We start from the raw sequence: 11,327 nt of genomic DNA, 5'->3' as shown, positions 1-11,327 counted from the left end.
GTTGTGAACTGTGGATGTTACTGATTGCTAGGCTGCATTTTCGACGGCTACTGCCCTTCTGAAATATATTCGAACTGAGAGCTGCCATACCAAGGTGGCTGCCTGCACACTGTTGTGTGATTGGTGCAGTTGATGCTCTGCCCCCATTGGCTCTAGCTCCTTTGTAATCGGCCAATGTGTAGCCGGCAGGCTCGGCCGGCCCTCCTCCAAAGACCCGATCCTGGCCCTGGACAAAATGCTTGTCTCTTAACTATCCCACGCATCGGCAAGGCAGCAGTCCCTGGAATGGGACTGGGCCCTCTCCCTACCACGGGAGGTGGCAAGGTGCAGCCCCAACACGGCCTAACGATAAGGTAAGACCCTCCGTGGGCCTTTCGGGCACACCCATGTCGGCGCTGCCATGACTTTGAATTGCTTCCCTGCCCTGAAGATCGTGGCACTCTACAGCTCTGTTGTGGACTATGGCTGTTACTGCTTGCTAGCCTGCATTTTCGACGGCAACTGCCCTACTGCAATATATTCCAACTGCAAGCTGCCATACCAAGATGGCTGCTGCACACCGTTGTGTGCTTGGTGCAGTTGATGCTCTGCCCCATTGGCTCTAGCTCCTTTGTAACAGGCCAATGAAAAGCCGGCAGGCTTGGCCGGCCCTCCTCCAAAGGCCCGATCCTGGCCCTGGACAAAATACTTGTCTCTTAACTATCCCACGCATCGGCAAGGCAGCAGTCCCTGGAATGGGACTACGCCCTCTCCATACCATGGGAGATGTCCAGGTGCAGCTCCAATACGGCTTGACGATAAGGTAAGACCCTCCATGGGCCCTTTCAGGCACGTGCACGTCGGCGCTGCCATGACTTTGAATTGCTTCCCTGAAGATGCTGGCACTCTACAGCTCTGTTGTGGACTATGGATGTTACTGCTTGCTAGGCTGCATTTTCCACGACTACTGCTCTTCTGCAATATATTCGAAGAGCGAGCTGCCATACCAAGATGGCGACCCACACACTGTGTTGTTGTATGCTTGGTGCAGTTGATGTCTGCCCCCATTGGCTCTAGCTCTTGTAATGGTCCAGTGAGAAGCCGTTAGGCTTGGCCGGCCCGCATCCGAATCCCCGATCCTGGCCCCGGACAAAGTGCTCCTCTCTTCACTATCCCGTCCATCGGCAGGGTAGCAGTCCCTGTAATGGCACTGCGCACTCTCCCTGCCACGGGAAGTTGCCAGGTGCAGCTCCAACATGGCTTGACGATAAGGTAAGACCCTCCCTGGGCCCATTCAGGCACGCCCACGTCGGTGCTGCCATGACTTTGAATTGCTTCCCTGTCCTGAAGATCGTGGCACTCTACAGCTCTGTTGTGGATTATGGATGTTACTGCTTGCTAGGCTGCATTTTCGACGGCAACTGCCCTACTGCAATATATAATCGAACTACGAGCTGCCATACCAAGATGGCAGCCCGCACACTGTGTTGTTCTGTGCTTGGTGCAGTTGATGCTCTGCCCCATTGGCTCTGGCTCCTTTGTAATGGGCCAATGAGAAGCCGCAGGCTTAGCCGGCACTCATCCGAAGGCCCGATCCTGCACCCAGACAAAATGTTCCCCTCTTCACTATCCCGCGCATCGACCAGGCAGCAGTCCCTGGAATGGCACTGCGCTCTCTCCCTACCACGGGAGGTTGCCAGATGCAGCTTCAACATGGCTTGACGATAAGGTAAGACCCTCCTTGGGCCCTTTCAGGCACACCGTAGCTGCCATGACATTGAATTGCTTCCTTGCCCTGAAGATCGTGGCACTCTACAGCTCTGTAGTGGACTGTGGATGTTATTGCTTGCTAGGCTGCATTTCCGACGGCTACTGCCCTTCTGAAATATATTCGAACTGAGAGCTGCCATACCAAGATGGCGGCCTGCTAACTGTCTTGTTGTGTGCTTGGTGCAGTGTAACCTCTGCCCACATTGGCTCTAGCTCCTTTGTAATGGGCCAATGAGAAGCCGGCAGGCTTGGCCTGCCCTCCTTCAAAGGCCTGATCCTGGCTCTGGACAAAATGCTTGTCTCTTAACTATCCCACTCATCGGCAAGACAGCAGTCCCTTGAATGGCACTGCGCCCACTCTCTACCACGGGAGGCTGCCAGGTGCACCTCCAATACGGCTTGATGATAAGGTAAGACCCTCCCTGGGCCCTTTCAGGCACACGCACATCGTCGCTGCCATGAAATTGAATTGCTTCCCTGCCCTGAAGATCGTGACACTCTACAGCACTGTGGATTTTACTGCTTGCTAGGCTGCATTTTCTACACCTACTGCCCTTCTGCAATATATTCGAACTGTGAGCTGCCATACCAAGATGGCGGCCTGCACACTGTGTTGTTGTGTGTTTGGTGCAGTTAATGCTCTGACCCCATTGGCTCTGGCTCCTTTGTAATGGGCCAATGACAAGTCGGCAGGCTTGGCCGGCCAACCTCCAAAGGCCTGAACCTGGCCCTGGACAAAATGCTTGTCTCTTAACTATCCCGCGCATGGGCAAGGCAGCAGTCCCTGGAATGGGACTGTGCCCTCTCGCTACCACAGGGGGTGGTCAGGTGCAGCTCCAACATGGCTTGACGATAAGGTAAGACCCTCCCTGGGCCCTTTCAGGCACACGCACGTCAGCACTGCCATGACTTAGATTTGCTTCCCTGCCCTGAAGATGGTGGCACTCTACAGCTCTGTTGTGGACTGTGGATGTTACTGCTTGCTAGGCTCCATTTTCAACGGCTACTGCCCTTCTGAAATATATTCGAACTGAGAGCTGCCATACCAAGATGGCTGCCTGCACACTGTTGTGTGCTTGGTGCAGTTGATGCTCTGCCCCCATTGGCTCTAGCTCCTTTGTAATGGGCCAATGAGAAGCCGGCAGGCTTGGCCAGCCCTCCTCCAAAGGCCTGATCCTGGCCCTGGACAAAATGCTTGCCTCTTAACTATCCTACGCATGGGCAAGGCAGCAGTCCCTGGAATGGGACTGGGCCCTCTCCCTACCACAGGAGGTGGCCAGGTGCAGCTCCAACACGGCTTGACGATAAGGTAAGACCCTCCCTGGGCCCTTTCAGGCACAAGCACGTCAGCACTGCAATGACATTGAATTGCTTCCCTGCCCTGAAGATCGTGGCACTCTACAGCTCTGTTATGGACTATGGATGTTACTGCTTGCTAGGCTGCATTTTCGACGGCAACTTCCCTACTGCAATATATTCCAACTGCAAGCTGCCATACCAAGATGTGCTGCCTGCACACTGTTGTGTGCTTGGTGCAGTTGATGCTTCGCCCCCATCGGCTCTAGTTCCCTTGTGATGGGCCAATGAGAAACCGGCAGGCTTGGCCGGCCCTCCTCCAAAGGCCTGATCCTGGCCCTGGACAAAATGCTTGTCTCTTAACTATCCCGCGCATGGGCAAGGCAGCAGTCCCTGGAATGGGACTGTGCCCTCTCCCTACCACAGGAGGTGGCCAGGTGCAGCTCCAACACGGCTTGACGATAAGGTAAGACCCTCCGTGGGCCCTTTCGGGCACACCCACGTCGGCGCTGCCATGACTTTGAATTGCTTCCCTGCCCTGAAGATCGTGGCACTCTACAGCTCTGTTGTGGACAATGGCTGTTACTGCTTGCTAGCCTGCATTTTCGATGGCAACTGCCCTACTGCAATATATTCCAACTGCAAGCTGCCATACCAAGATGGCTGCTGCACACCGTTGTGTGCTTGGTGCAGTTGATGCTCTGCCCCATTGGCTCTAGCTTCTTTGTAACAGGCCAATGAAAAGCCGGCAGGCTTGGCCGGCCCTCCTCCAAAGGCCCGATCCTGGCCCTGGACAAAATGCTTGTCTCTTAAATATCCCACGCATCGGCAAGGCAGCAGTCCCTGGAATGGGACTGTGCCCTCTCCCTACCACAGGAGGTGGCCAGGTGCAGCTCCAACACGGCTTGACGATAAGGTAATACCCTCCCTGGGCCCTTTCAGGCACATGCACATCGTTGCTGCCATAACTTTGAATTGCTTCACTGCCCTGAAGATCGTGGCACTCTACAGCTCTGTTGTGGACTGTGGATGTTACTGCTTGCTAGGCTGCATTTTCGACGGCTACTGCCCTTCTGAAATATATTCGAACTGAGAGCTGCCATACCAAGATGGCTGCCTGCACACTGTTGTGTGATTGGTGCAGTTGAAGCTCTGCCCCCATTGGCTCTAGCTCCTTTGTAATAGGCCAATGCGTAGCCGGCAGGCTTGGCCGGCCCTCCTCCAAAGACCCGATCCTGGCCCTGGACAAAATGCTTGTCTCTTAACTATCCCTCGCATGGGCAAGGCAGCAGTCCCTGGAATGGGACAGGGCCCTCTCCCTACCACGGGAGGTGGCAAGGTGCAGCTCCAACACGGCCTAACAATAAGGTAAGACCCTCCGTGGGCCCTTTCGGGCACACCCACGTCGGCGCTGCCATGACTTTGAATTGCTTCCCTGCCCTGAAGATCGTGGCACTCTACAGCTCTGTTGTGGACTATGGCTGTTACTGCTTGCTAGCCTGCATTTTCGACGGCAACTGCCCTACTGCAATATATTCCAACTGCAAGCTGCCATACCAAGATGGCTGCTGCACACCGTTGTGTGGTTGGTGCAGTTGATGCTCTGCCCCATTGGCTCTAGCTCCTTTGTAACAGGCCAATGAAAAGCCGGCAGGCTTGGCCAGCCCTCCTCCAAAGGCCCGATCCTGGCCCTGGACAAAATGCTTGTCTCTTAACTATCCCACGTATCGGCAAGGCAGCAGTCCCTGGAATGGGACTACGCCCTCTCCATACCATGGGAGATGTCCAGGTGCAGCTCCAATACGGCTTGACGATAAGGTAAGACCCTCCATGGGCCCTTTCAGGCACGTGCACGTCGGCGCTGCCATGACTTTGAATTGCTTCCCTGTCCTGAAGATCGTGGCACTCTACAGCACTGTGGATTTTACTGCTTGCTAGGCTGCATTTTCTACACCTACTGCCCTTCTGCAATATATTCGAACTGTGAGCTGCCATACCAAGATGGCGGCCTGCACACTGTGTTGTTGTGTGTTTGGTGCAGTTAATGCTCTGACCCCATTGGCTCTGGCTCCTTTGTAATGGGCCAATGACAAGTCGGCAGGCTTGGCCGGCCAACCTCCAAAGGCCTGAACCTGGCCCTGGACAAAATGCTTGTCTCTTAACTATCCCGCGCATGGGCAAGGCAGCAGTCCCTGGAATGGGACTGTGCCCTCTCGCTACCACAGGGGGTGGTCAGGTGCAGCTCCAACATGGCTTGACGATAAGGTAAGACCCTCTCTGGGCCCTTTCAGGCACACGCACGTCAGCACTGCCATGACTTAGAATTGCTTCCCTGCCCTGAAGATGGTGGCACTCTACAGCTCTGTTGTGGACTGTGGATGTTACTGCTTGCTAGGCTCCATTTTCAACGGCTACTGCCCTTCTGAAATATATTCGAACTGAGAGCTGCCATACCAAGATGGCTGCCTGCACACTGTTGTGTGCTTGGTGCAGTTGATGCTCTGCCCCCATTGGCTCTAGCCCCTTTGTAATAGGCCAATGTGTAGCTGGCATGCTTGGCCGGCCCTCCTCCAAAGACCCGATCCTGGCCCTGGACAAAATGCTTGTCTCTTAACTGTCCCTCGCATGGGCAAGGCAGCAGTCCCTGGAATGGGACTGGGCCCTCTCCCTACCACGGGAGGTGGCAAGGTGCAGCCCCAACACGGCCTAACGATAAGGTAAGACCCTCCGTGGGCCCTTTCGGGCACACCCATGTCGGCGCTGCCATGACTTTGAATTGCTTCCCTGCCCTGAAGATCGTGGCACTCTACAGCTCTGTTGTGGACTATGGCTGTTACTGCTTGCTAGCCTGCATTTTCGACGGCAACTGCCCTACTGCAATATATTCCAACTGCAAGCTGCCATACCAAGATGGCTGCTGCACACCATTGTGTGCTTGGTGCAGTTGATTCTCTGCCCCATTGGCTCTAGCTCCTTTGTAACAGGCCAATGAAAAGCCGGCAGGCTTGGCCGGCCCTCCTCCAAAGGCCCGATCCTGGCCCTGGACAAAATACTTGTCTCTTAACTATCCCACGCATCGGCAAGGCAGCAGTCCCTGGAATGGGACTACGCCCTCTCCATACCATGGGAGATGTCCAGGTGCAGCTCCAATACGGCTTGACGATAAGGTAAGACCCTCCATGGGCCCTTTCAGGCACATGCACGTCGGCGCTGCCATGACTTTGAATTGCTTCCCTGAAGATGCTGGCACTCTACAGCTCTGTTGTGGACTATGGATGTTACTGCTTGCTAGGCTGCATTTTCCACGACTACTGCTCTTCTGCAATATTTTCGAAGAGCGAGCTGCCATACCAAGATGGCGACCCACACACTGTGTTGTTGTATGCTTGGTGCAGTTGATGCCCTGCCCCCATTGGCTTTAGCTCTTGTAATGGTCCAGTGAGAAGCCGTTAGGCTTGGCCGGCCCGCATCCGAATCCCCGATCCTGGCCCCGGACAAAGTGCTCCTCTCTTCACTATCCCGTCCATCGGCAGGGTAACAGTCCCTGTAATGGCACTGCGCACTCTCCCTGCCACGGGAAGTTGCCAGGTGCAGCTCCAACATGGCTTGACGATAAGGTAAGACCCTCCCTGGGCCCATTCAGGCACGCCCACGTCGGTGCTGCCATGACTTTGAATTGCTTCCCTGTCCTGCAGATTGTGGCACTCTACAGCTCTGTTGTGGATTATGGATGTTACTGCTTGCTAGGCTGCATTTTCGACGGCAACTGCCCTACTGCAATATATTCGAACTACGAGCTGCCATACCAAGATGGCAACCCGCACACTGTGTTGTTCTGTGCTTGGCACAGTTGATGCTCTGCCCCCATTGGCTCTGGCTCCTTTGTAATGGGCCAATGAGAAGCCGCAGGCTTGGCCGGCCCTCATCCGAAGGCCCGATCCTGCACCCAGACAAAATGTTCCTCTCTTCACTATCCCGCGCATCGACCAGGCAGCAGTCCCTGGAATGGCACTGCGCTCTCTCCCTACCACGGGAGGTTGCCAGGTGCAGCTTCAACATGGCTTGACGATAAGGTAAGACCCTCCCTGGGCCCTTTCAGGCACACGCACACCGTCGCTGCCATGACATTGAATTGCTTCCTTGCCCTGAAGATCGTGGCACTCTACAGCTCTGTAGTGGACTGTGGATGTTACTGCTTGCTAGGCTGCATTTCCGACGGCTACTGCCCTTCTGAAATATATTTGAACTGAGAGCTGCCATACCAAGATGGCGGCACACTGTCTTGTTGTGTGCTTGGTGCAGTTTAACCTCTGCCCCCATTGGCTCTAGCTCCTTTGTAATGGGCCAATGAGAAGCCGGCAGGCTTGGCCAGCCCTCCTCCAAAGGCCTGATCCTGGCCCTGGACAAAATGCTTGCCTCTTAACTATCCTACGCATGGGCAAGGCAGCAGTCCCTGGAATGGGACTGGGCCCTCTCCCTACCACAGGAGGTGGCCAGGTGCAGCTCCAACACGGCTTGACGATAAGGTAAGACCCTCCCTGGGCCCTTTCAGGCACGCGCACGTCAGCACTGCCATGACTTTGAATTGCTTCCCTGACCTGAAGATCGTGGCACTCTACAGCTCTGTTGTGGACTATGGATGTTACTGCTTGCTAGGCTGCATTTTCGATGGCTACTGCTGTTCTGCAATATAATTGAACTGCGAGCTGCTATACCAAGATGGCGGCCCGCACACTGTTGTGTGCTTGGTGCAGTTGATGCTTCGCCCCCATCGGCTCTAGTTCCCTTGTGATGGGCAAATGAGAAGCCGGCAGGCTTGGCCGGCCCTCCTCCAAAGGCCTGATCCTGGCCCTGGACAAAATGCTTGCCTCTTAACTATCCTACGCATGGGCAAGGCAGCAGTCCCTGGAATGGGACTGTGCCCTCTCCCTACCACAGGAGGTGGCCAGGTGCAGCTCCAACACGGCTTGACGATAAGGTAAGAATCTCCCTGGGCCCTTTCAGGCACACGCACGTCAGCACTGCCATGACATTGAATTGCTTCCCTGCCCTGAAGATCGTGGCACTCTACAGCTCTGTTATGGACTATGGATGTTACTGCTTGCTAGGCTGCATTTTCGACGGCAACTGCCCTACTGCAATATATTCCAATTGCAAGCTGCCATACCAAGATGTGCTGCCTGCACACTGTTGTGTGCTTGGTGCAGTTGATGCTTCGCCCCATCGGCTCTAGTTCCCTTGTGATGGGCCAATGAGAAGCCGGCAGGCTTGGCTGGCCCTCCTCCAAAGGCCTGATCCTGGCCATGGACAAAATGCTTGTCTCTTAACTATCCTGCTCATGGGCAAGGCAGCAGTCCCTGGAATGGGACTGTGCCCTCTCCCTACCAGAGGAGGTGGCCAGGTGCAGCTCCAACACGGCTTGACGATAAGGTAACACCCTCTCTGGGCCCTTTCAGGCACACGCACGTCAGCACTGCCATGACATTGAATTGCTTCCCTGCCCTGAAGATCGTGGCACTCTACAGCTCTGTTATGGACTATGGATGTTACTGCTTGCTAGGCTGCATTTTCGACGGCAACTGCCCTACTGCAATATATTCCAACTGCAAGCTGCCATACCAAGATGTGCTGCCTGCACACTGTTGTGTGCTTGGTGCAGTTGATGCTTCGCCCCCATCGGTTCTAGCTCCCTTGTGATGGGCCAATGAGAAGCCGGCAGGCTTGGCCGGCCCTCCTCCAAAGGCCTGATCCTGGCCCTGGACAAAATGCTTGTCTCTTAACTATCCCGCGCTTGGGCAAGGCAGCAGTCCCTGGAATGGGACTGTGCCCTCTCCCTACCACAGGAGGTGGCCAGGTGCAGCTCCAACACGGCTTGACGATAAGGTAAGACCCTCCCTGGGCCCTTTCAGGCACATGCACATCGTTGCTGCCATAACTTTGAATTGCTTCCCTGTCCTGCAGATTGTGGCACTCTACAGCTCTGTTGTGGATTATGGATGTTACTGCTTGCTAGGCTGCATTTTCGACGGCAACTGCCCTACTGCAATATATTCGAACTACGAGCTGCCATACCAAGATGGCAACCCGCACACTGTGTTGTTCTGTGCTTGGCACAGTTGATGCTCTGCACCCATTGGCTCTGGCTCCTTTGTAATGGGCCAATGAGAAGCCGCAGGCTTGGCCGGCCCTCATCCGAAGGCCCGATCCTGCACCCAGACAAAATGTTCCTCTCTTCACTATCCCGCGCATCGACCAGGCAGCAGTCCCTGGAATGGCACTGCGCTCTCTCCCTACCACGGGAGGTTGCCAGGTGCAGCTTCAACATGGCTTGACGATAAGGTAAGACCCTCCCTGGGCCCTTTCAGGCACACGCACACCGTCGCTGCCATGACATTGAATTGCTTCCTTGCCCTGAAGATCGTGGCACTCTACAGCTCTGTAGTGGACTGTGGATGTTACTGCTTGCTAGGCTGCATTTCCGACGGCTACTGCCCTTCTGAAATATATTTGAACTGAGAGCTGCCATACCAAGATGGCGGCACACTGTCTTGTTGTGTGCTTGGTGCAGTTTAACCTCTGCCCCCATTGGCTCTAGCTCCTTTGTAATGGGCCAATGAGAAGCCGGCAGGCTTGGCCAGCCCTCCTCCAAAGGCCTGATCCTGGCCCTGGACAAAATGCTTGCCTCTTAACTATCCTACGCATGGGCAAGGCAGCAGTCCCTGGAATGGGACTGGGCCCTCTCCCTACCACAGGAGGTGGCCAGGTGCAGCTCCAACACGGCTTGACGATAAGGTAAGACCCTCCCTGGGCCCTTTCAGGCACGCGCACGTCAGCACTGCCATGACTTTGAATTGCTTCCCTGACCTGAAGATCGTGGCACTCTACAGCTCTGTTGTGGACTATGGATGTTACTGCTTGCTAGGCTGCATTTTCGATGGCTACTGCTGTTCTGCAATATAATTGAACTGCGAGCTGCTATACCAAGATGGCGGCCCGCACACTGTTGTGTGCTTGGTGCAGTTGATGCTTCGCCCCCATCGGCTCTAGTTCCCTTGTGATGGGCAAATGAGAAGCCGGCAGGCTTGGCCGGCCCTCCTCCAAAGGCCTGATCCTGGCCCTGGACAAAATGCTTGCCTCTTAACTATCCTACGCATGGGCAAGGCAGCAGTCCCTGGAATGGGACTGTGCCCTCTCCCTACCACAGGAGGTGGCCAGGTGCAGCTCCAACACGGCTTGACGATAAGGTAAGAATCTCCCTGGACTCTTTCAGGCACACGCACGTCAGCACTGCCATGACATTGAATTGCTTCCCTGCCCTGAAGATCGTGGCACTCTACAGCTCTGTTATGGACTATGGATGTTACTGCTTGCTAGGCTGCATTTTCGACGGCAACTGCCCTACTGCAATATATTCCAATTGCAAGCTGCCATACCAAGATGTGCTGCCTGCACACTGTTGTGTGCTTGGTGCAGTTGATGCTTCGCCCCATCGGCTCTAGTTCCCTTGTGATGGGCCAATGAGAAGCCGGCAGGCTTGGCTGGCCCTCCTCCAAAGGCCTGATCCTGGCCCTGGACAAAATGCTTGTCTCTTAACTATCCTGCTCATGGGCAAGGCAGCAGTCCCTGGAATGGGACTGTGCCCTCTCCCTACCAGAGGAGGTGGCCAGGTGCAGCTCCAACACGGCTTGACGATAAGGTAACACCCTCCCTGGGCCCTTTCAGGCACACGCACGTCAGCACTGCCATGACATTGAATTGCTTCCCTGCCCTGAAGATCGTGGCACTCTACAGCTCTGTTATGGACTATGGATGTTACTGCTTGCTAGGCTGCATTTTCGACGGCAACTGCCCTACTGCAATATATTCCAACTGCAAGCTGCCATACCAAGATGTGCTGCCTGCACACTGTTGTGTGCTTGGTGCAGTTGATGCTTCGCCCCCATCGGTTCTAGCTCCCTTGTGATGGGCCAATGAGAAGCCGGCAGGCTTGGCCGGCCCTCCTCCAAAGGCCTGATCCTGGCCCTGGACAAAATGCTTGTCTCTTAACTATCCCGCGCTTGGGCAAGGCAGCAGTCCCTGGAATGGGACTGTGCCCTCTCCCTACCACAGGAGGTGGCCAGGTGCAGCTCCAACACGGCTTGACGATAAGGTAAGACCCTCCCTGGGCCCTTTCAGGCACATGCACATCGTTGCTGCCATAACTTTGAATTGCTTCACTGCCCTGAAGATTGTGGCACTCTACAGCTCTGTTGTGGACTGTGGATGTTACTGCTTGCTAGGCT

The sequence above is a fragment of the Ambystoma mexicanum genome, chromosome 1p (genome assembly GCF_040938575.1).
Source record: "Ambystoma mexicanum isolate Mex_15411 chromosome 1p, UKY_AmexF1_1, whole genome shotgun sequence".
Taxonomy (NCBI): Eukaryota; Metazoa; Chordata; class Amphibia; order Caudata; family Ambystomatidae; genus Ambystoma; species Ambystoma mexicanum.
Note: the sequence above shows the minus strand (reverse complement) of the source record.